Raw genomic sequence first — 26,312 nt, 5'->3', positions numbered from 1 at the left:
TGTTGTTGGAGAGCCATTCATAGACATAAGTGTACTTCCCCCATGTGATTTAAAAGCCAATAAATGGACACATGCTAAAGTGCTTTGTGTTATCAAGTGATCACACAGATCCATAGTAAGCTTGCAATAACATACTGCCAACCATCACATCTTACGCTCTAGAGCAAGCAACAGAAGGAAGCCCTGGAGGAAAAGATGGGAAAGACCTGGAAGGAGACAGAGAGCTACAGACAACAGTCGTCCTGCAAGACAAGGCAGAGAAGCCCACCAAAAGGCTGCCAACCGCAAAACTACTGATGGGGCTGGTTTGTTGCTAGGATGACTTCTAGGGCAACGGCTCTCTGAGGACATTTTAACTAATATCGTTCTTTAGGGAAATGAAGGCAAAGAAAGCGAAGTTGATGGAGAAGAGTTAGCCACTCTAATTTTACTCCTTGCTATGTTTGTCACATGAGGCAACTAAGTGTCAGAATTAAACTCCAAGGGCTACAGAACTATATGGTTTTATTATGCAGGGCAAGAAAGAGACCAATGATCAATTGAGCTAACAAAGGTCACAGAATCCACAAAACTGCCTGAAGTCCACGGAGAAAGGCAGATAAAAATATGCAGCTCAGAAAGCTGGGAAATGCAGAGACTCCAAGTGTGGGCTTGGCGATAAGGCCAAGCGGGTTTAACCACCTCTTCACTGGCTACATGGTCTTTTGAGAGTTAACTATTTCTATGCCCCAATTTCCTCAACTTTCAAATGGGAGTAATAGAATCTCTTCCCTGGGGTTGTTGTGAGGAGAAAGTATTGTGAAGAGAGTGGATTTCAAGTCAGTCCAGGATCTGGTACATAATGGGCTTGAAATAAAAGTCATGCTACTATTGAACTATTGTCACTGTTTACTGGAAGACTCTACTCCTTCTTAATACATGTTGTTCGCTCTGTTTGTGACAGCTGCCTCAGCCACCTTTCCCTGCCTCTAGTTTCTGTGTCAGGCTAATGCACAGCCTTTTCCTGACCCCACCCTTGAGACCAGGTGACATGTACCTCATGCTTACCACACCTCTCTAACCACGGATTCGTCTGTCCATTTGTCAGTAAGCTTGAGGCTGCGTCTTTCAGCAGTCTCTCTCCAGCATCTAACACAGGGCCAAGTAGATACAGATAACATTATACATGTTGCTGTAACAAGTGACTCAAAGAAAGAAGAGGCCATAATTTTGAGGGCCACTGTCATTCTAAAGGTGAGCAACCCAACTGTCTTCAGCCAGGGAAGGTCATTAAGAATTGAGGACATCTCGTGAGTTGCCATAACAGCCCCACTGGTGGTTCATGACAATGAGCCGTCAACACTGTAAGAGAGCTGAAAGTCAGAGTCTGGCAGAGCATTCAGACAGTTGGAATTTTAGTATGTAGCATAAACAATACTCAGATAACAATGCTGGACCTAGCAGTCTCTTCTTGTAGTGTTCTTCATGAATGATCTAATTTATCTTCAAAACTTTCCTGGGGTGAATTATTATTATTCTCATTTATAGCTGGAAAATCAAGGCATAGATTTTTAGTCTCTTTCTTGACATAGAACATGGAGATATTCTGGACCTTCCAGTTCTCAATCTTGAGGCCTTTCTCTTTGCCATGTTGCTAGCAAAAAAAGGCAAACAGCTGAACAGGTAGAAATAGCTTTCTCATAAATGCGTTGGTTCTGTTAAGTTTTGGAAACTGACTTCACATTCCAGTTCTGTAGGACAGAGGATGTCTCATGATTTTTTTCACTCCAGTTTTTTAAATGTGTACAATATTTGAAAGGCTCCAGAGTGGACATTTAAAAAAAATGCAAGTATATGGATAAAGACAATAAAAACAGAGGGAAAGAGCCACCTAAAAAAAAAAAAAAAAAAAAAATCCCAGGCAACCTCTGGCAGCTGATAGCATTTCCAGCCTTCACGTGTCCACTTAAAGTGTCAGAAGACCCAACAGACACGTTATATGTTGTGAGAAAGAGCAGCCAGTGGAGCTGTTGCCGACCAAATGCTGAGACTCCCCTACTGGCCTGTACTCGTGCATGAGATTGTGAAATGTCGTGTTCACACCTAAAATTCCAGTATCGTCAGGAGCCTGCAGTTTTGAACTCACGATCTAATAAGTCTGGAATTGTTTCTTCTAAAAGAATTCCGAAAGTCTGAAGGGAGTTATAAGATCTGCTGTGGTCAAGAAGAAAGGGACTCACCCAAGAATGAGTGATGAAGCCTAAATGAACAAATAATAACCCTGCTATTGTAAACATCATAATGTCCTTATCCTTTGGGGAAGCTCCTGTGATTTTATGAGATTATTTTCTTACCAGTGACAAGCTTAAAGCTCCCTACCTTTGAACTGTATCCCATAAAAGAATGTACAAGCTAAACAAGATGCTATATGCGGTCCTAAATGTGTCTGCTGAAATGAGGTGTTGGAGAATAGGCATGTCATGGGATAAAGACTGTAAATGAATGATGTCATCTTTCCAATTTGGTGCTGAAATATAAATAAACCACGTTGTTCATGTGAATACCAGATCTGGGGGAAATGTACACACAGCAATTGTGAGCGGAAGAGGCTTCTTTTGATTAGTCTGGGCTGGAAGAGAAGAGTGTGAAATGGAGATGAAAAATGAGAGTTTAGCCTGATACTTTAGACCATTTTTATTTATCTAGCTTGTAGCATATCCCCTAAACTGTGACCGATTGCTTACAGGCTGGTTTCTACTTTTCCCTTCCGTAAAAACGTTTGACTGATCCTGCTCACTTAATTATTAAATTAGAAATGGAGCTCTTAATGTTTTTTCAATCTACACTACCTATCCTTATCTCCACCCAATTATACTGGTTTCCTAACATGCCAAGAATGGTCTATAAGGCTAGGAAGCTATGAATAAACACTCCCTAAAGGTGGAAGGAAGAAAAATTGCAGAAAAATTTTAAGGATTAGAACAAGGATAATACTTGCTCAAATAATTTCAAACATGTTCATCAGATGATTCCATGTGTAATGGTTCACATCCCTGTAGCCATCAGATATACAAGGTGCCCACCACAAAGCCTTAGACAGCACATCTTCTGGATAACCAAAAGTGAAATTCCAGGAAAGCTAATACAGAGTTGGAGCGAGATGGCTTTCCACTGCACTGCTCTTGGGAACTAATGGCCTCATTTAGTAATTTACGAAAGCCCGTTTTTATTTCCTTTTCAGAGTTTACCAAACTGCTGACCTGACACGTTCACCTTTGGCTGTGTTATATTTGTTTTATTATATTATGTCATGACTGCTGAGACAAATCTAATCAGATTTCATTTTCTACTTCCTCTTTCTTCCAGACGCCACCTTATTTCTCTGGGGCAATAGGTTCCTAACAGCTTTCCTGCTGCACTCTTGCCTCCAGCCAAACATGATCTGTAGTCAGAGTGACATCAGACCTCTGTTACTACCTGGCTTCAGCTTCCCAGAGACTCCACACTGTCCCCAGGAAAGAGCCCCATCTCCGGCAGAGCTTATGAAGCTCTTGTTAGGTAACTGCTGTTCACCTCCCAGCATCCCACCTTCCCCTCCCCTGCCCTGGGACATGCTTCCCTCTGCTCCTGTCATGCCTTTTATCCTCTTTTTCTACCTTGGTTATAACCATTAGTTCTTCTAGTCTTAGCTTTGACATTATCACCTCCAGAACCACCTTCCTTAAGTCCACCTTGGAAGAGATTAAGTGCCCTTCTACTGCCTTCCCCAGAATTCTACTACTTCCATCACAGCACTTATTTCTATGAATGGTAAATAACTGCATTCTTTCTTGGCTTTCTCTGCCACTAGGTTGAAATTCTCTTAAGGGAAAGTGCTAAGTGGGAATTACCCTTGGATTCATCACCTAAGACAATCTGCTATATAAAAGGTAAATGTATGTTGAATAAATGTGTAAGTGTATGACGGAATGAATGGAAAGGATACTGGCTATTTGGAAAAGATAAAAAGAAAAAATACAGAATTAGCATCTATGATGAATCAGTTGAGTATGTAACTCTCATGTGGTAGTTTAACTTTCCCCATCATGCCTTTGTTTTTGGTTGTTGTTGTTCTTGGACATGAGAGAGCAGGATAAATGTACAGTTCTGGAACTGTTACAAAAGTCAAGTTGTTCTTGTTTGAGAAATATTCTGTTCTTGAATAAAATGGACCTACTGAAATACTTCATGTCTTTGGGTAGTTACATCATTAAGAATAAAGAGAGTGGGGGTGTCATGAGGTTCATTTCCTTACTATATTCTAGCCTTTGGAAGAGCAGGAATCTTTAGAATACTTTCATTAGCACCAAAAGTCAACCATGGAAAACTGAAACTGTATCTATTAACTAAGATCCTTGATGAACACCATCTGTGAAAAGGTGCCATAGACTCCACTGCTCTTGACATTTCTGAAGAGTTTATCCAAGGAGCTCTTGAAACAAAATGAAAATCCTTGATTGACTAGTAATAGACTCAATAGCTTAATAGCAATATGTAGCTATAAAAGTGCAATATTAAAACTGCCTTTAAAAATATTTTAGCAAGGTGGCAATAACGAACTATGCTTTGATCAGTCATCTGGATCAACTTAACAATAAAACCTTCATGAATATGGTTTAAATAAGAAAAAAATATATAACAAATTTGTTGCTATGGGATATGGAGATAATACCATACTAGCAATTACACTTTCTCCTCTCAGGTTTTCTTTTCTGCCTCTTTCCTGCCAGGGAAATTCAAAATAGTCCAGAACTCTTCTATCGGCCTTCTTTCTGTGAAATCAGAGCAAGGTCAATAGTTCCTGTCTCTGAGTTAAAGATGAATAAACTTTAACTGAGCAACAACTGAGCAGTGAGAAGGGAAGGGATTTCCAGAACATCCAGAGGCCCACACAGCAGTGAATCATAAGTGAGTGGGGTCTGGGTTCCAATGCTTGGGTCACTCTTGCAGGACAGAATGAAGCAGGGGGATGAAGAAGCTATTAGTGGAGTATTCAGCATTAGGGAACCTTATGGGAGTAAGTGAGAATCACTGACGGAATGCCTTCTACTGTGGACCCTGCACAGAAATTCAGTCAACTCTCAACAAACTCCTACAGCCTTAAGACTAGAGCAATTTCATGTCAGGCTAAGCATCTGAGTAGAACACATTCATTGACTCCTCTGAGATAGCTATTCTCATGAGCCGCCTTTTACAGACGAGGAAACCAAGCCCATGATTGCTTAGCTAGTGAGTACAGAAACAGGACTTAAACCCAGGTTTCTGACTCCAGAGTCCTATAGCTGTTTATGAATGGAAAGGTCCCAGGCCAGATGCATGTAACAAAGCAAAGATAAATATATGAGGAATTACAGGATGGGCTGTAACACAGGAGAAGAAGAAAAACAAGGAGAGAGGCTTGGTTTACTTGAGTGTCTGGAGGCAGGAGAAATCCATTCTAGCTAAGGGCTGGATATCAGATAAGGCTCCATGGGTCAGATGACCTCTGAGCTAAGATGTGAGAGTTGGTGTGGACACAGCTATAAGGAAGAGTGAACTGGGGAGATTCTCACCCAGAATGACAAACTCACCCTCATCATCATGAGAGGAAAAGCAGGCCAATGAGGGGAACTGGAACTCAAAATACGGTATGTACATCAACATGACCAATTAAAAAGTAAATTAAGAAAGCAATTAAATAATAAAAATACTAAAAATAAATTTTTAAAAAACCATGACGTCTGTGTATGTGTTATTTTCTTCATTCCTTTACTGGATGTGAAGAGAGTAGGAAAAATATTTGAGATGGTAATTCGCTATCCTATTTCTCAGAAGAACTCATCAACTTGGGGTTTTGGAAGGAATTTTAGAAGAGCCATAGCCATATGCTCACTCACATCAAATCACGCCATCTTTGGGAAACTGGGCTAGCCTCTGGACATCTATGTATTTATAAATATCTACACAAACTACTGTTGCAGCATCAGTCCTGCCTTGAAAACTGGTCTGATCTCCTCCTGCTTGTTTAGCTCATCAGTCCTGCCATCCATCCGTAGCCAAACAGGACACTGATGAGACTCTTCCTCCCAACCTTGCTGAAGCTGCTTCCCTCAGCTCTTATTTATAGACAGAAAATTAGTAGTCACCATGGACAGTTTGGCTGCTATTTTTGTACCTAGTCATTGAGTGCCCTTATTTTATTTCATTTTTAATTGTTATAGGGAAATCAGTGCCCCTTCCATATCTTCTCGTCCAGCCCCAGAGGTCACTCACAGACTGGATGGTCAGTCCTGGACGTGTTGCTGTCAGCCTGCCTCAAGCCCCTGCACTTCTCCTTGCCTGAGGTCCTGCCCTGGTCACTCGTGTAGGTCTGGCCAGGGAACAGGGCAGACAAAAGTTCATGCCCTTAGAAAAAAACCCCAGTCTCTAAGGGAGCGAGGTGACTGATAAATGACCAGCGTTCTAGTCCCTTAGTGGAGGCAAGAGAGGAAAGAATGCCTTTCGCATGAATGAAACTCCACATGAACAGATAGATGCTAGTCTCTTGTTCATATTTCTTGTTGTACTTTTTTTTTTGGTATAGTTTTTCTTTTCTTTTTTTCTTCTAAAAGCAAGGGAGGGAGATTATTCTAATCAACTGTGTCCTGCCATCACTTTAGGAACCTGAGGAATTCCCCAAGGGTTCTGGACAGATAGTATAGCTGAGACCATCATCACCTCTGTTCTGCTACCAGCCAGTGCAGACCATGGGGCCAGAGAAAGAGCTTTATATACTTTGCTAATGATATAAAGATCCTTAATAGTAGCAGAAAGAAGACTGGCACTGATGCAGGCTAGTGGTGGAGAAAGGCATAGTCAAAATCTTTAATGGTGGCGAGCACAGGAGATGAAGCCCCTAAAAACCAAGAGGGAACCCTCACTATCATCCCTGATAGAGGCTGTGATTATCCCCACTTTACAGGTAAAGAAACTAAGGCTTTTCAGTATGATAGCTCTGTTTGCCTTCTTTGTAACAATATTGTGAGTTGAGATTGTGGGATAAGTTTGAGAAACATGCTTTTGGAATGTATGAGTAAAGAGGGAAAGTAAAAGTAAAATACATAATGGCAGTGGTAGTGTTTATGAGAAAGATAAAGAAACTTACCCAAGACCACACAACTGAAAGATTTGGGAGTATGATTCCACAGCTTCCTAAGTACCCACTCTACCATCCTGCTCAGATTCATACAGACTGATCCCTTCAGTATAAATAGTAAGACTGAGCTGGCAATGGGCTCTTGACTTTCTAGACGGTAAGAGCTCCCAGTTAGAGCTGATGAGAGAAAGAGCTCACTTTTTATTTTAAAGCTCTCTGTGAAAAGGATGAAACTCACACACATTATAAAAATCTTGATCAAGCCCCATGTTTCTGACCAAGTCCTAATAGAAATTCAAAACTGATTATCCACAAGCTGTACTAATTTTTAATGCTTTAACCAACAGGATGGTTTCAAACCTAGGCTAACATATCAGCAACTGAAGACAACCAAGAAATTTCTAACATTCTGAGCACTGTTCGAAATGGCAGGGGTCTGGGAAAAGGGGAAGGCCATAGAAGTTTCCACCACAAAGTTACTTAGTTAAGCTCAGGTCTGTTTAATTAAGTAGTGGACAGCACATGCTATACTTAGCTTTTAAACACTTGTAAAGTCCTCTTCACTCATTTATCTTACTTGTCACTGACAAGCTCTTCAAGGACTGTAACAGTATGCAGAGCATGAAGAGCCTGGGTAAACAATGCATATTTTATGTGGAGTCTAAACTGTTTCAACTCAGAGAGTCAATAGAGGGTCTCTGGAAAAAAAACCCAGACTTCTAACAACTAAGGACATATTCTGTGTATGGCCTATTAGAGTTTCTTTAGAAAGTGAGCCTGAAAATCAAATTCCAATTTTTTAACTAAAAAGAAAAGAAGAGAGGCTGGGAAAAAAGCAAGGAGGGGTGAGAGGGAGGAAAGAAGGAAGGGAAAAAAGGAAAAGAGGAAAAAAGAATACGAGAAGGCTGTTTGTAGGCATTAGAACTCAGACTCTAAAACTGTGCTGACAAGGGAGGTCAAGGTCTTCATTCAATTCATATATCCAATAAAGATTCATTATCATTGGCCTGGGTGGAATCATCTCCTTAACTAAAGAACTTTGGAAACTAACTCGTAGTATGGCCAAACAAAACTAGTCAATAGACTGGAAATGGACAGTTCAATGACTATGCTGGAAAAAATGTGAAGGTTGAGTAACCCAGCAGCAGCTCAGGAGAGGATGGAGAGCCTTACACACGAAGGGCTACGAGGAGACATACCCACATACCTGGAGATATGCAAGATGAGCCACAGCGAATACGTGGGGGTTTTTCATAGTTGTACGTGCGTAGTCACTCTGTCGTGTCCAACTCTTTGTGACCCTGTGGACCACAGCCCTCCAAGCTCCTGTGTCCATGGGGATTCTCCAGGCAAGAATACTGGAATGGGTTGCCATGCCTTCCTCCAGGTGATCTTCCCAACCCAGGGATCGAACCCAGGTCTCCCACCTTGCAGGTAGATTCTTTACCAACTGAGCCACTAGGGAAGCCCAAGAATACTGAAGTGGGTAGCCTATCCCTTCTTCAGGGTATCTTCCTGACTCAGGAATTGAACAAGGGTTTTCCTGATAGGTCAGTTGGTAAAAAATCTGCCTGCAATGCAGGAGACCCTGGTTCAATTCCTGGGTTGGGAAGATCCCCTGGAGAAGGGATAGGCTATCCACTCTGGTATTCTTGGGCTTCCCTTGTAGCTCAGCTGGTAAAGAATCTGTCTGCAATGTGGGAGACCTGGGTTCAATCCTTGCGTTGGGAAGATCTCCTGGAGAAGGGAAAGGCAACCCACTCCAGTATTCTGACCTGGAGAATTCCATGAACTGTATAGTCCATGGGGTCACAAAGAGTCTGACACCACTAAGTGATTTTCACTTTCACTTTCATTCTGGCATTGCAGGCAGATTCATTACCAGTTGAGCTACCAGGGAAGCCCTTTTCATAGTTATGGGTTTGCTGTAAAATGTGTTTGAATAAATTAGGTGGTGCTAGTGATAAAGAGGAGAAGGCAATGGCAACCCACTCCAGGACTCTTGCCTGGAAAACCTATGGACGGAGGAGCCTGGTAGGCTGCAGTCCATGGGGTCGCTAAGAGTCGGACATGACTGAACGACTTCACTTTCTTTTTTCACTTTCATGCATTGGAGAAGGCAATGGCAACCTACTCCAGCGCTCTTGCCTGGAGAATCCCAGGGACGGTAGAGCCTGGTGGGCTGCCGTCTATGGGTTCACACGGAGTCGGACACAACTGAAGCAACTTAGCAGCAATGATAAAGAACCTGCCTGTCCTAACAAACACATGAAAAGATGCTCAACATCGCTCATTATCAGAGAAATGCAAATCAAGACCACAGTGAGGTACCATTTCACACCAGTCAGAATGGCTGTGATCCAAAAGTCCACAAGCAATAAATGCTGGAGAGGGTGTGGAGAAAAGGGAACCCTCTTACACTGTTGGTGGGAATGCAAACTAGTACAGCCACTATGGAGAAGACTGTGGAGATCCCTTAAAAAACTACAAATAGAACTGCCTTAAGACCCAGCAATCCCACTGCTGGGCATACACACCAAGGAAACCAGAATTGAAAGAGACACGTGTACCCCAATGTTCAGCACAGCACTGTTTATAATAGCCAGGACATGGAAGCAACCTAGATGTCCATCAGCAGACGAATGGATAAGAAAGCTGTGTTACACAGACACTATGGAGTATTACTCAGCCATTAAAAAGAATACATTTGAATCAGTTCTAATGAGGTGGATGAAACTGGAGCTGATTATACAGAGTGAAGTAAGCCAGGAAGAAAAACACCAATACAGTATACTAACACATATATATGGAATTTAGAAAGACGGTAATGATAACCCTATATGCAAGACAGCAGAAGAGACACAGATGTAAAGAACAGACTTTTGGACTCTGTGGGAGAGGGAGAGGGTGGGGTGATTTGGGAGAATGGCATTGAAACATGTATACTATCACGTAAGAAACGAATCACTAGTCTAGGTTCGATATAAGATACAGGATGCTAGGGGCTGGTGCACTGGGATGCCCCAGAGAGATGATATGGGGAGGGTGGTGGGAGGGGGGTTCAGGGTTGGGAACTCATGTACACCTGTGGTGGATTCATGTCAATGTATGGCAAAACCAATACAATATTGTAAAGTAAAAAAATAAAATTTAAATAAAAGAAAAAAAAAAGAACCTGCCTGCCAATGCAGGAGATATAATAGATGGAGGTTCGATCCCATTCCAGTCTTCCTGCCTGGAGAATCCCAGGGACAGTAGAGCCTGGTGAGCTACAGACCGTAGAGCCATGCAGAGTCGGCCACAACTGAAGTAACTGAGCACGCGTGCATGGCAACAATCTCATCCAAAAGGGACTTCACAGCAATTATGTCAGAGAACATGGAAAACCTTATGAAGGTGGTTTTCAAAATGAGAGAAGCTTGAGACACCCTCATTAGAAGGAAAGAGCAAAGCAACTGAGAACGAGTTGGGTTTTAGAGGTCAGAGACTAGAAATTTGGAGCAGACCAGAGAGAGAAAATGCATCCAGAAGAACTGTGAGAGGACAGAAAGACATTCTCCTACAGGGTCTTTTGAGCTCAGTGCAGAAATGGGGGCAAATGCAATCTGGGCCGAATCCCAGTGCTGAGGCTGAGTGGAAGGGCACAAACCCAAGACCTCCTCTGCACCTCACCTCTTTCAAAACAAAACAAATGACAACAAAGCAGGGAGAGAAGGGAGGGTGTGAGCAATGCAAAACATGTGGTGGGGCTGCTGGCCGGTGCTGAACACAGAGAGAACCCCAGGGAGAGGGGTGGTGAGCAGGCGAGGAGAGGTTTGGCAGGGCGGAGGGGGTCTGGCAGCCGGAGAGTGAGAAGACGACGGAGGGAGAGACAGCTAGGGCTTTGGACAGAGAACAAACCCCTCTCCCCAGCTGGTCTCACACTTGGGTAAGACAACTGGAGAAAATGTAAACACGCTCATTAGTAGTTTTTCAATCAGTTGAAAAACAAATGGGAAGGGAGAAATGGCAGTGGAGTGTCCCAAATACCAAATCTATGAAACATTCCCTCTGGCGTTTATCTTCTCATTTGCGTTGCTTGCTGTGCTGTCTCCCTTGTGTTTGGATTTCAGTATGCTTACTAGCTTTATAGGGGGTGCTCTGAACCGACCCTAACTAGGACCAATTTAGTTCCACAGGGAAGGAGAATCTGAGTCGCATCTTCCTCTCTGGATACAAGGTCTCCATGGAGCCTCCCAGAGACCCATGAATAACAGGCATGACAGGTCCCCTCACACTCTGCTCCAGGCTGATATTCCCCCAGCATACAGGAATGAAAACTCAACTACAACCATCACCTCTTTTATGAAACTTTATCCCCAAAGAAGAGGCAAAATGCAACTTTTGGCTTTGGGGATCTGAAGAAAGTCAGTTTCCAGAGAGGATGAAATTACACTCCAGTTTAATCTGGAAATGCCCAGGGTGTTGACTCATGTTGTTTTTTGTTGTGTTTGTTTGTTTTCTCCATCACATCAAATTAAATTCATCCGGAGAATATATTTTGAAAATCAATTTCTCTTAGTCATCTGTTTAAGGTGGACTCCGAAAAACCTGATCTTCTATGACCCTGGAGTTGAAATAGCCTAAGTACAAAATATCCAAAAGCATTTCAGCTTGAATCTAAACAAAAGCAGATATTAAATTACATAACTAATGTTTCTTCAAAGCACTGAGTGGAAGTGGGTAACCGGAAAGTGGCGATTCCAGCAGCTATCTTGAATCTCTCTCCAACGAATGAGCACTTGCCAGAATAATCCTGATTCATGTAATGTTAGTGCTAGGCCATACCTTAAATCAGTGACTCCAGGTTCACTTCTTTACAGAGGGGAGAATGAGGCTCCAGGAGGTTGAACATTAGTCAATCACAAACCCAGAAAAAGCCCCAGAATTCTTGACTGCTGGACCCCTGCCCCTGGCTGCCTTCCCATTTGATTTGCATGTGTAGACAAGTCCACCATGTCCATGACCAGTAATACCACAGGCCCATCTTGTGTCTTTCGTTTTGCATTCCAAAGTACTATGGTATTAATTTCCATTCTTGCAGTCTGAACAGCATCAAACACCTAATTATTTTGGTCTCAGTGCCTACAGATAGGTTAAGGAATTTTCCATCTTCTTTGAGAAGAACTACTTCCTAGCAGAACCACTAATTTAGCTTCCTAATTTCTTCTTTCTTATAACATCTATAAGTTTTCTATTATAGGAATCAAACATCTAGATATGAAAAATTAAATAGTGTAGAGTTTATTTTAAAAATTGTCCCATCCCCTGTCCTAATATCTACCGCTACTATTAAGGATTTTTGCCAGTCTTTCAAGAAAACTTTCACACATAATGTAAGGAAGGAAGCACATACACTCCCTTTAATTCAGAAACTACAAGAAAATGACAAAATATTTTATGTGGCAAAGTTGAAGTTAACAAAATGTATTATCTTAGAAACATATCCTCATTGTTTCTGCCATACATAATTAAGTGATGCTTTTTCTAAAAGTAGCCCTTGAAAAAGTATTTAGCAAATCATATTTAATTTGGAAATAAGTATTAATTACTAGCTATGAAAAGATGATTTAAGCAATTTAGCTGTTCCCTCCAAATATTTCATCTACATATGTAAATCTAAAATTAAACATGAATTTGTGTTTGTTGCTGAATTTTGTCAACAGTGATGCTAATAACGAAACAGAATACTCATATTTATTAATTTGTACATAATCTGTCAATAAATGTTATTTTAGTAAAAAAATAATAATAAAAAAATTAAAAAAAATGAAATGCCCAACATGTCTTGGCCACCTTTTCATGTCAAGATCATGTAGAAATACCTCATTTTTAATGGTTACATATTCCATTCTCTGCATATACTTCTATTTACTAGTCCTTTATTGATGTGCTAAAACAGAGGGCAGAAATCTCTGTTTATTTTGTTCAAAGATTTATCCCAAGCACCTAAAACATTGCTGGGCACATAGTGAGCATCAGTAAATATCTGTTGAATGAGTGATTAACATTTGGGTCATTTCTGGCTTTTCATTATTCCAGTAATGCTTCAAAGAATATTTTTCCAAAGGAACACCTTTGCCTGTCCTCATATGCTTATTCTCAACAAGGATAGATGATGAAACACATAATAGATGGTTTTATAAAGTACAAAGAAAAGAGATTCAGTAGAGATCCCTAGAATAAAGTATACACATTTTAAACTTTGAAAGATATTACCAAATTTCCCTTCAAATATTTTGGTCAACTTCCAGTCTGTACCTCTGCCTATATTGTGCCAACACCAAATCTCATCAAACTCTTTTATCTTAAAAAATCCAACACGTGAAAAATTATTATCTCCTTCATATTTCCCTAATTATAATTTGAGGCTGAGCATCTTTTCACTGAGGGCTTCTGAAGTGGCACATTGGTATAAGCATCTGCCCTGCCAATGCAGGAGAAGCAAGAGACGTGGGTTCCATCCATGGGCTGGGAAGATCCCCTGGAGGAGGAAATGGCAAACCATGTCTAGTAATTTTGCCTGGAAAATTCCAAGGATAGAGGAGTCTGGCAGACTACGGTCTATGGGGTTGCAAAGAATCAGAAACAACTGAGCGACTGAGCGCATACACACTCACACACCCCCAAAGCTCCTCTAAGAGAATAATGCCCTAAACAGAGTCTGAATCCAAGGCGTCACATGTGTCCTTGCGTGCGTGTGTGTGCATTCAGTTGCTCAATCATGTGGTTGACTCTGCAACCCCATGGACTATAACCCACCAGACTCCTCTGTCCATAGGACTTTCCAGGCAAGAATATTGAAATAGGTTGCCATTTCTTCCTCCAGATTTTCCAAATCCAGGGATTGAATCTATGGCTACTGTGTCTCCTGCATTGGCAGGCAGATTTTTTACCACTGAGCCACTTCAGAAGCCTATATATATGTATACACACACACACACACACATATATACATACATACACACATACACATACGTGTAAATAAAATACACACACACGCATACATGAATTTGTTGTGCTGAATGATCAGCTGAAGTCCTGCCTTTATATTAACTTTCCAAAAAATAATGTGAGTATAGCAATACCTATTCTTAGTGAACAAATAAAAATTAGAGATTGTTGACTTTATTCCAAGTTTCATAAACTACTGCCTGCATAATTCGTTCTGGAATCTGGGTGTGGAGCAATGTCAAACTTACAGTAGTTCATAAACACATTTTTCTTTTCAGCATTTAGTGGTAATATTCTAGAGGTCAGTAAAATTTAGAAAAGCTTAAGAAAAGGGAAAGTTAATTTCCATATTCTTTAGGTACTTTCATACACTACTGGCAGGGTTGTACACTGGTATAAACTTTCCTGAGGGCAACTTGGCATTATGTATTAAAATTCAAAATATGTACACCCTGTGGTCCAAAAGGCTTTTGAAAAGTTGGACAGACATACAGGAATGAAAAGGGTAAAAGGATATTCACTGGGATGTTGATCACAGGAGCAATTAATGAGAGGTAACAAAATACCTGTGTATCAGGTTTCTTAAAAACAAATTACTGAATACTCATTATGCATATAATAGAATATTTATTAGCAATTCAAGAGTCACGTATGTTTCTATTCATCAGAAGGAAAGAGTATCACAACATATATTTGAATGGATGGTGAAGCAGGTGCTGAAACATGTTCATATACGTGTGCATGTATATGGACATACACATACATACATACATGTGTGAGAAAAGTCCACACAGACGAGCACAAAACACTGCTGGATGCCTGGATTTCAGGATGCTTGGATCCTCCTTTCTTTCTTTCTATTATCATTTGAATGTTTCAGAAATGACAGGAAATAATAAAAGATAAGAAAGCTTTCTATGCTACATATACACACACAAATGCTGATATATAGGTTGCTTCTCAGTTTAAGGGGGAACGGTACTGAAATAATTTTAGTACAGGCGAAGAAATTCCTGAGACTGACCTTGGAGAACTTAGAGTCCTGCTGGCTTCTATTTGGGAGAACGTCAAAAAACAGTCCAGGAGCTAACAGAGTCCTGCCGGTTGGCCACAGCTCCCCTCCGTTCAGCCTGATCCTCTAAAATTCCGATTACTCTTAACCAATCTCTCGCTAGTCTAGCAAACTAGTACAGCAAACTTGGAGAGACAGTGAGCAAACCTGGCCCCGTCAAATGCTTGAAAACGCACGTCCTTCACAACTGCAACGACTGTCCCTACCACAGCTACAGAATACAGCTGCATGGAGAAGGAAGGGCTCCCAAGTCCCTCTCTGACTCAGGACCAACAGACTACAGCCAAGTTCAAATCCTCCCCAAGGAACCTTAGGGCCCTCAGCTGGATCAAGTCAGTGTCCATCTGACTTTTGGCATCATGGGCCAAAGATTGGGAGGATCTCTTTGCTGTGTCTTTTCAAGTTGAGAGAATTAATAGTTCAGCTTGGAGTTTAGGAACTATCTTGTAATAACACGGCACTGCATGGCACTGCAGTGCATAGGCTAAGGTCACGCAAAAAATATTTATCTCATTCCCAAACACTGAACCTGATAATTATATAGGAGCTTGGATATTAAGGACCCAGACATAAAGGAGTGGGTTAGAAAGCATAATTATGGCTCAGAAATAGCATGCGCCAGAGGACATTTCAGGCCAGGTCCTACTCAATCAACAACAACAAAAAACAGCACCCAAAATCAAACAGTAGGCTGCTTCTCTCTCTCTCCCCTCCCTCCTCTCCATGCATCCCCCTCCCTCTCTTCTTTTCCCTCCTATTTTGGGAAATAAACTATGAAAAGAATCATGCACCATAATGTCATTTAGAAACAAACTTGAGATGAAAACTGGTAACAAAACAAGGTCCTTAGTTCTGGAATATTAACAGCCCAAAGATCTTCTCTCAGGTCCTGAAACTTTACAGGATACTACTTGATATCCATACTTCAGAGGAAAGACCCAAATTTCCATGCCTCATAGGCTGCATAATTGAAGTACGCTATTATTTTATCCTTAATATGGTAAGGGTGAGGACGCATTGATGAAAGACTCAAATCATTACTGACTGATGACTCTTAAGTGTGCAGACAACAAGACCATGGCCTGGGAGGTGCCCAAGGTTCATCACAAGCAGGGCAAGATCTCATGGACAAGAGTGACCCAGCAGTCTCATCTCAGAAGCCATTTTATCATTAATAAAAAATACTGATTTCAAACTTGCTTGATGTTGACAGTTCTCATATTTTACACTCCCTGCAGAGTACATAGCAGTTCCCTACCATCCTGTGCATCAGATAGAAACAGATAACTTGCTGGGCAGGGCCAGACTCTCCCTTTCCTCCTGAGCAAGTGATCAGCTTCCTGCAGAGAACTCTCGCCAAGGACGCTCTGTCTCTAATCCCATGTCCACATGGATCCATCTCTACCCTGGTGCTTTCCTTGTCAGGAGCAACTCCTACCTATAACACCAGATCTTCTATCCTCCAACACAGCCAGGCTCAAAAGCACCCCATTAATACAGTCTTCACAACTGGAAGTACCCTGCAGAGTAAAGAAAACTAGAAGTGGGGTTAGAAGGCTTGGGTCCCATGGTCAAATTTAAGTCACTTGATCGCTGTTCAACTACCAGCAAGTTATTCAACTTCCCTGATTCTGTGCAAATGGCATCATCAGGATAGGCTGCTGGATGTCAAGAAAGGTGCTCTAGGTACTTGAGATCAGTCTGTGGCTTCTGGTTTCTTTTCACAGCCCTGAAATGTCTGGAACCAGGCTCAGACTCTCTCTGTGCTCAGTAAATCCTGTTGCTCAACTGTTTCACTTATCACTGTGTGCCCTGATGGCCTGTGTCCACTCCCACCCTCACTCCTGCACCAGCCCCTTGTCCCACCTCCTCTGGTCACAACTGCAGCCAAAAGCCATCCCAGATCTTATCATTCAGTTAACGCTCACAGTACCTGAACTTGTAAGGTTATCTATATATATACAGAGAGCAAGTGTTTGGTGACCCAAGGACTCCCACCTTCAGGGGCTGAGAGTTGCTGATTTCCTTTAGCAGCTCAATGTGTCCCAACTGCTGATCTGCCAGTCAGATCCCATCAGCTTTTGGTGTCCCTCCTCTGGGATTCTGATATGCAGGTCACTGGGCTGGTCCTCCATTTGGTATTTGGTGAAGGTGAGGAAGAATCTCAAAAGTTCATGTCAAAGACAGCTGGGTTTAGAAACTGCTGCTGCACTTAATATAACTATTTTAAACTTTAAGACACACATAAATTGCTTTTGAGAATTAAGCCTGAGACAGCCAGAAACATTACAGAGAACCAGAAATTCCTTTAATTTTCCACTCTAATTTGTGATCTTCCTTATCTATGAGACTACGGAACATAGCATTACTTGGAACTTGGAAGTTCCAAGCTGGGAATAACTTAGAAAAGGTCCAATACTTTTCACTGTATGTCCTCGGTATGCTACTGCTGAAGAATAATCAGGAAAAAATCCTTTCTTCCTCTTTTCCAAGTTTTCTCACTTCTCCAGGGATGTCTCTGTGAAGGCTTGGGAAGCTTACAAGCCATAAAGATCTTGGCAGTGTTGAGTATAAAAACCAGCACAAGCATATTCTGACTATGTCCCTGAATAAGTGCATGGTTTTTGTTTGGTTTGTTTCAGAAGCCCTTTCTTTGATTTTACATTTCAGCAATGTAAAAGATCTGAGAAATATCTTATCATCCTGGCAAATTATTAGAAGAATACTGCTTTCAATGGAGAATGAACCCTCTGCTTTTCCAGAACTTTTCTTTGTATTCTCTGAGTTTGGAAAGAAGATAAAATGCTTATAAAAACAAACAAATAAAGGAATGAACAAAAAGCAGTAGAAGTTAGACCTAAGACTACTTCAGAGGGTTCAAGGTAAGGAGAATAATTGCCTACAAATCAATCAACAGATTGAGCAAAGCAGGAGAAAAGATGTTGTACTGTTTCCTTGATTCCTATCTGAATTCCCAGAGTTCCACAGAACATTCCAAAAGTAATTTGGCTTTTGTGCATAGTGCAGAGGGACTAACGTTTTTCAACAGAATTTCATAAGGAGATAGGGTAATTTTGGACCCTGCTCTCAGCAGAAGCTGAAAAATGGCTGTTGCTAGGAGGACAGAACTGGGCTTTTTAATGACCACTCATTTGAAAAACTACCCGAGAGGCCAAAAATTGCCTACCCTAACCCCACTGAGAATCACGGTGGATTTGCCCAAGAAAATTCCTGCTCATAAAACTTTGCAGAACAGATCTGTTAAAATAAACCTGTAATTATGAACAGAACAAGAATCTCACTTAAATAATCTTGCAGCTATAACACCAACTGATTCAGTAACCCCCAAACTTGGTCAAACACGATTGATAAGATTTGAGTCCCCTAAATGTGATTACTGAGCATGCTTGACTGACCACCAAACTATGTGAGATGCTAAAAAAAAGAAAAAAAGAAAAAAAAAAGGACAGTAGATTTCAATGTAAGCAATTTAAAATATTCAACAATGATTTTCAATATGAAACTGATAGCCAAAAGGGAGAACTTTTATCAAGTGTATTTTTTGACCAAATTCCAGAAATGGAAGTAAAGTGACAGGATGTGCCCATGGTCATGTATATGTGGTGATCTGGTAAAGGAATGTGAAATGCCTAATATTTAGCCAACACCTAGCTCCTTCCGCTCTGGATAAATTAAGAACCAAGGGTGAGAAGGATGCTCTGTGAACTCTTGTGGCTGTACCTGCACCCTTACAGACTATTTCTGTGCTCAGTGGAGTTATTATTAAACTAAAGCATCACACATCACTCTAAAATTTTCCTCAGAGAGAAATTGTAGCTTTCTACTTCCTCAGTTCTCTTGGTCTGGGTCAGAACATTAATATTTGTTGGACAGCATGTTTTTAAAGTGGGAAGATATTTCAAAAATCAAATATTCTGGTTTGTTTCAAAGACTATGTTCTCAGCTAAAGTCTGATGCTTTCTTCCTGTGGGGGTGAGCCACAGTTGGCCACAATTCACCAAAGTTTCCACCAGCTAACAATAAAAAATTATGTCCCATTCTAAAGAAACAAAAGAAAAATTACACTAAAGTTGTGCATTTCCTTTCCAGTCCCCAAAGACAATCTGAACAACTGACTCAACATGCCAAATTAAGCCATGAGAATTTATCCATATCTAATAAGGATTAGTAAATGTTACAACAATGAACATGCCTTTGACATAATTTATACTTCAACTTCTAAGGCGCTGGGTTCAGCATGGTCTCGTTCCAGCCCTGATAGAGGAGGATATGCAGACTAGTCCTGCAGTGTCCTCCGAGAATCCAAATCATGCTTATAACAAGCAGGAGGGCTCATCATTTGATAAAAGAAGGTTTCTTTATATATAAATAGTATCTTTAGAACCAGAATATGGTAACTGAGCTTAAAGAACTAACTACCTAGGGAAGATTCAGGCATCTTTTTCCCTTCAAGCCCAAGATAATTGTTTTGGAAGCAGAAAACTTGGTGATGGAACCCGCCATGCCTCTTGTCAGAGCTGGGTGACCACCTGCAACTTGAAAAACTTTGGAAACATTTCTAAGTTACATATTTGGAGGGAGGAAGATTAAGACTTCTGCACTTTGGGCTAGCCAGCTCTGCCTGGGTCTGCTCCATTCCATTTCTCATCCATACTTGCCAAAAGCACAAAGAGGCAACTGGGACATTTGCTCATAGTATCTGCTATTAAGATAAATCAGTAACACTGTTGTCTTTGGTTCATAAAATATAATCCCCCAGAGATGGCTCTTACCAGTCCAAAATATCAGCTTTTTGTTTCTATGCCTCACCAAGGATTGCATCACTAGAAAGCTCAGGAATACAGAGGCTCTCCCTGGAAGCCTGACCACATCTCAAGATGCCTCAGAAGACCCTGGCCCCAGCAGACCTCCCTGGAGCCTGGACAAGCAAGACCAGGGCTGGGAGGTCTGGATAAGTTTTCCTGGAAGGAAGATGTCTGAACCCACACTGAACTGGGTTCTTTCAAGGCAGTGTTTGCACCTTCTGCACTATTTATTTTCCTGCAAGGATAAATCACGGTCTGGCTCCCAGAAAAGCAGAAGACAGGGGCCTATTTATGAGCATTGTCACTCAAGTTCTTTCTTCTTTGGTCAAGGGAATAAGTCAAATGGATTGTCACCAGAGACTGTTTGGGACCATCATTCCTCAGAGCACAGTGCTACCCTGTGGGGAAGAAAAACATAGCCCTGTCTTTGCACCTCAGAACTGAGATCAACATCTTGCACATTTGTACAGCCCTCAAGGTTTTTAAAGACCATACCCCAGAGAAAATGCTTTGTGATAAGGCTTCTCTGTGAATTAGACAGCAAAGTACATACCCATTTCACAGGAAAGTAAGTTGACTTCCTCACCATCATACAACTAGTAATGAAGATGACTCAGGATCACGCAAGTCAAATGAGCAAAATTCAGAGCCTTCCTTCTTCTCTATCATCCTTGAAACCTTGAATTCTTAAATATTCCCTGGTGGGAAATATGGCAACTGCATGACAGTGGAAAACAAAGGGGTTCAAAGTGTTACCCTAAAGGCAGATTTGCTCACTAACTCTGACTTGGTTTCCCCATTTGCATAGCAAGGATCATGATGGTATTACCTCCTTGAGCTTTTGTGAGGACTGTAATGAAACACCAAAGTATAATGTTGTACGTAGAATATCATTTCTTCAAGAAATAATAGCTGTATTAATATCTTACTGAACAGTATATTTCCTCTATTCAACTGCAAGCTCCATCAAAGTAATATTGTGACTTGCTTGGGCATCTTCAAAGCCATTGGTGTAGATCAAGTACTCAGTGTACTCTATGTAGGAATGCACTGGAATAGTTTCTGACTTTCAAAACTGCAAAGAACTAAGACGTCTGTTAGTTTAATCCCTTCACCTCACAGATGGGGAAGCTGAGCCTGTGAGAGAGAAACAAAAGGAGCTGCCTAAGGTTTCCTAGTGTGTTGTGGGTCAGAGCGGAGCTGGAACTCTGACCCTCAGGTTCATTCTCAGAAGGATCACCTTCTATCACCTGCCAGGGCTTTCCTGGTAAGGTGGGTTCCCTTATTTTGTTTACAGATTAAAAATTCAACATCATATTTTCTAGACAGCTGCTAGAGTCAGACATCTTAGAGAATACTGGGGCCCCACACCCAAGAAGACTGACAACAGAAACTCTGCCTGCCTGCCTTGGGATCCACACGCCTGCTTCATACCCTAGCAGCCAAAAAGGCTTTGGCACACCCAAGGCAGCCCAAAGTAGTAGGGTTTCTGGGTGGCTTCTGAGCTGGGTTTATAATTCCAGGTGTGCTGGGCCATGAGAGAAAGAAAATAAACCAGCTTCGAGATGATCAGTTAATCAGATGTTTCTGTGGCGTAAGAACCACTCTGGACTGAGACTTTCTAAGACATCACTGTTGACCAGTCAGTCATCATTGTTTTCTGAAATGGATCACCTCTCTGTCCAATCTGAACCTGTAACTTCCTTGCAAGATTTCATTCTCAAACTGTTGCAAAGATCATCTCAATAAAGATTTGCTGGCTGCGTCCAATGGGCATTTCCCAATGGCCACCTCAGGGTAGAGGTAAGGGAATAGGATTGTGGTGGTTGTGTGCTCATTTTAAAAAAATTAATCTCATCTAAACACTGGTGTTGTGGGGTTCTGGCTCCCCCACCTTGTCAGCTCCGCAACTGCACTTGGGATCTGACTTGAGAAGAACAGGTTCCAACTCTCCAGGCTCACTTGGTCCCTACTGACCACTCCCTCCCTGGCAGTGCTCCACCTTCCAGCAAGTCCTTGCCCACCTGTCCCCTTCTCAAGGAGGCATCCTGGGGATGTCCTATTCAAAAGCACCCGCAGACACCTCACAGAACATGAGAACATCATCTTCATTTCTCTTCATAGCATCGGTTGCCATTTAACATGATAGAGATTCAATGTCTTTATTTTGTTTCTTATCTGTGCTCTCCACTAGAATACAAGCTTCCCCCAGGGCAGGGATTTTTGTGTTGTTCCCTATGGTATCCTCAGTGCCCTGAACAGTATCTGGCATATAGCTGATGCTCAATAAAGAGTTGTTGAATGAACTGCCCATTTTTCCCCCTCATAACTATTCCCCTAAAGTCATAAGTCTTCCTCTGCCTCTTGCTCCCTAAGTTTATCTATCAGTTGTACTGGAATAGTGTACTAGAATATTCTTTCCCAAATCTATGACTGGCATGTTAGAGACAAATGTAAACAGTTGACACTTACGTAAAAAAATTTAAATGTCAACTGCTTTGCTGATGAGAGCTATTGTTTAATTTTTTAAAATCTTTAGAATACCCATGACTTCAGTATTTCAACTTTGGGGCATTAATCTTAAAGAAAATAGCATGAAAAAAAAGATTCATGGATTGAAATGTTCACCAAGTGTGATTTTAATAGTGAAAAACTAGAAATGATTGAGACCCTAACAATAGGAGAATGATAAAATTAATTATGGCAATGATGGAAATCATAGAACCAAGATATATGTTTGAAGGCTTTTGAGGACATGGGAAAATGCACACAACATTAAACATTTATAAGGCTGCTGCTGCTAAGTCATTTCAGTCGTGTCTGACTCTGTGCAACCCCATAGATGGCAGCCCACCAGGCTCCCCCATCTCTGGGATTCTCCTGGCAAGAACACTGGGGTGGGTTGCCATTTCCTTCTCCAATGCATGAAAGTGGAAAGTGAAAGCTAAAAAACCTCTATTATGTAGTATGTCATGTCTTTGCTCAAATATGCATGTAGACAATGGAATGTAGGAAACTATAAATCTTAATGACAGTTATTTCTGAGTGGCGGGATTATGGGTGATCTTAGTTTTTTATTTACATTTTTCTAAGTTTCTACAGTGAGCATATATTATCTTTACAATAAAACATTTATTTATGTGCTTTCAACTTTGAAAAGTATCATTTACATTATAGGAATAGTTACAAAATTAAATCCTTATGATTTCTCATTAATAATATAGTGCTACATTAAAAAAATAGTAAATATGAGGGATTCTGGAACTTTTACTCTGCATGTTGCAGAGAATAAAAGAAAAGAAAGTGACATTTCCCCAAAAGAATATGGAATTAAGTAAGAGTAAAGAGAAACTACTGGAAATTTTAAATTCTGAGTTTAACAATTGTCTTTCCGTAACCAGGAGAGAAGAAAGTGAAAATCCTTTTCCTATTAAATTATCACTTGAAAAAGCAAAAAAAAAAAAAATTCTGAAGTCAGGAAACGGTAAACTCAGTCCATGCAACAATGCTGATCAATGACAAAATCAGTCTAATTTAAACAGTTATTCAAGGGGTAGTATGAAGATAAAAGGGGCCAGGGGAAGGACTTTTCTTTCATTTTGAAATTCAGCATCAGGAAGACACAAGGGCAGGAAGTCGGATCTTTTTTCAATTCATGTGAGATGATAAGGTGAAGACAACCTGAAAGGACTTTTAATTATATGATGAGAGGAAGGAAAGAAGGGAGAGACAGAAAGGGATCAGGAGAAGCCTGTTTTTATATGTTAAATGATAAAGAAGAAACCAGAAAACTAAAGGAGAAAAAGGCTTTCAAGCAGAAATCTTGAGAATGAAACACAAAGGCTCCAAGAGGCAAATGTCAACAATTCATGTGGGAAAGCAGAAACTGCAACACACGTGATCAAGCCCACAGCCCCCTCTCCCTTGGCAGCGGGTAAGCCTGATGATGCAGGATGAGATAAGTCCCTCTCCCCAGCCTGCACATGTGACCCCAGGGTCAAGGCGGGAGCTGGCTGGGGCAGCGGGAGGTGCTGGGAGTAGTGCTCAGGGTCAGAGAATAAAGCCTGTATTTTATGCTCCTTTTCAGCCCCAGGTCAGGGGGGCTATGACTGAAGAGGTATCGCATCAAGTTGGGGACATCTGCTGGGAAGACCATGGAGGGGTCACTGAGACCCCTCACAAACTATGGCATCTTTGTCCAGTTCCTAGACCATAGTTTCCTCATCTCCAAAATGGAATTTATAACACCTGGTTTTCAGAGTTGTTGTGTGAATTAAATGAGATACTATATTTAGAATTCCTACCCTAGTTTCGGAGAAGGCAATGGCACCCCACTCCAGTACTCTTGCCTGGAAAATCCCATGGATGGAGGAGCCTGGTAGGCTGCAGTCCATGGGGTCGCGAAGAGTCAGACACGGCTGAGCGACTTCACTTTCACGCCTTGGAGAAGGAAATGGCAACCCACTCCAGTGTTCTTGCCTGGAGAATCCCAGGGACAGGGGAGCCTGGTGGGCTGCCGTCTCTGGGGTCGCACAGAGTCGGACACGACTGAAGCAACTTAACAGCAGCAGCAGCAGCAGCAGCCTAGTTTCAGGTATACAGTAAGAGCTCAAAAACTGTTAGCTCCTCCTACTTTAAAATGTGAACAACAACAACAAAAAACTATCACAATGAAGAAAAATGCTGCACACATTACACACACGCTAGATTTCTCCTAAAGCAATGTCAGCCTAAGACACTCCCAAATCTACACAGCACAACCACTGGACCCCTCCCTCCCCAAAACACAATGGCTCCCCAGTGGCTGACATCTTGGAAAATTTCCCCATATGTACTCTCTGCTTTGGTGGGAACTCTGAATGTTCTTGAAGGCAGTAATGAACAGGTTAAAGTTGAGGGGATTTCAAACATGTCTAATCCAATAAGAGGCTTGGTAAAACATGCGTTATCACTTAAAGAATAAATGTTTAAAAATAGAGCACAGATGTGAAATTTGAATAAAAAAAAAAAACAGAAAAAGCACGTGAGAGATCTTCTTGGCATTTGTATGCTATTCTCTGTTTTGGTCACCTTCAGCTAAGCCTGTTATTCTGATGTACCCTGCCAATAGCTAGATACTACAGCAGTGCTTCAAATTACTGAAAGAAAGCTGGCAGATCACGCTAAAACTTACAAGTCAGACCCTTCTCTCTCTTTCTGTATTTCTAAAAGTGGGGGAGTGAAGGGGTGAAGTTGGTCTTTTCAAGTTTTTCTACTTAAAAGGTATATTCTAAAAGCAAAGAATAAGCTTTTCTAAGACTAGATACTTGGATACTTGATATTTGGATACTTGAAAACATAAAGTATCATTGGTGGATAGGCATTTGTCACAAAAGCTAGGCTATGAATTGCCAATCACAAAATTCACAGGAACTCCTACTTCTGGGTGAAGTCATTTCCTGCTCCCTCAAGCAAGCAAAGATTTTCAAACACTGGTAATGCTTCTGCACCGAAAAACAACAACAACAACAAAAAAAAACAACAATGTGCTCTGTCATTTGTCTTAGGAGCTAATATCTGCCTTATAGGTGGTTCAGTTCAGTCGCTCAGTCGTGTCTCTTTGTGACCCCATGAATCGCAGCACACCAGGCCTCCCTGTCCATCACCAACTCCCGGAGTTCACTCAAACTCATGTCCATCAAGTCAGTGATGCCATCCAGCCATCTCATCCTCTGTGGTCCCCTTCTCCTCCTGCCCCCAATCCCTCCCAGCATCAGAGTCTTTTCCAATGAGTCAACTCTTCGCATGAGGTGGCCAAAGTACTGGAGTTTCAGCTTCAGCATCATTCCCTCCAAAGAAATCCCAGGGATGATCTCCTTCATGATGATAAAACCCAAGGCTCAAGGACAAAGTCAATATCAACATCTCCTTCTACAGCCCAGTAGCGCTCCACACAGTGCCTCCACGAATATTTAGGGAAGAGTACGAAAATGGTTTTTAAAACATGGCTTTCTTCAAGTGTGAGACTGAGAAAGTGGTCCACCAGAGTCAGCCTGATGGTTTTGGAAGGTGCATTTCTAACAAAGATTAGAGAAACGTATGGAATCACAGAGAAAACACTTAGCCTCCACATCTATGAGTGCTAATTTGTGATGCAACCAGCAAACCAAATGCATTTCCCGCCTATTGAGACTGAGGCACCAGGTGCCTAGAGTAAAAAACGTCTCCAGGCTAAGAAAGCAGATCAGTGTCCTGACCAATCACTGGGACACTAACAGTAAAGTGTTTCCAGTAATACCAAGAACTTCAA

The 26,312-nt window shown here is 41.4% G+C and overlaps 1 protein-coding gene across 9 annotated transcripts in view; it reads right to left on the bottom strand.

The window, feature by feature from the left end:
* The window catches only part of ERC2 (ELKS/RAB6-interacting/CAST family member 2), a 1,001,656-nt gene that overhangs the window by 199,521 nt on the left and 775,823 nt on the right, over positions 1 to 26,312 (bottom strand). The window lies entirely within an intron of this gene.

The sequence above is a fragment of the Ovis aries genome, chromosome 19, assembly GCF_016772045.2.
Source record: "Ovis aries strain OAR_USU_Benz2616 breed Rambouillet chromosome 19, ARS-UI_Ramb_v3.0, whole genome shotgun sequence".
NCBI lineage: Eukaryota > Metazoa > Chordata > Mammalia > Artiodactyla > Bovidae > Ovis > Ovis aries.
The sequence above is the reverse complement of the archived record's forward strand: the minus strand, read 5'-3'. Positions and strand labels throughout refer to the sequence as shown.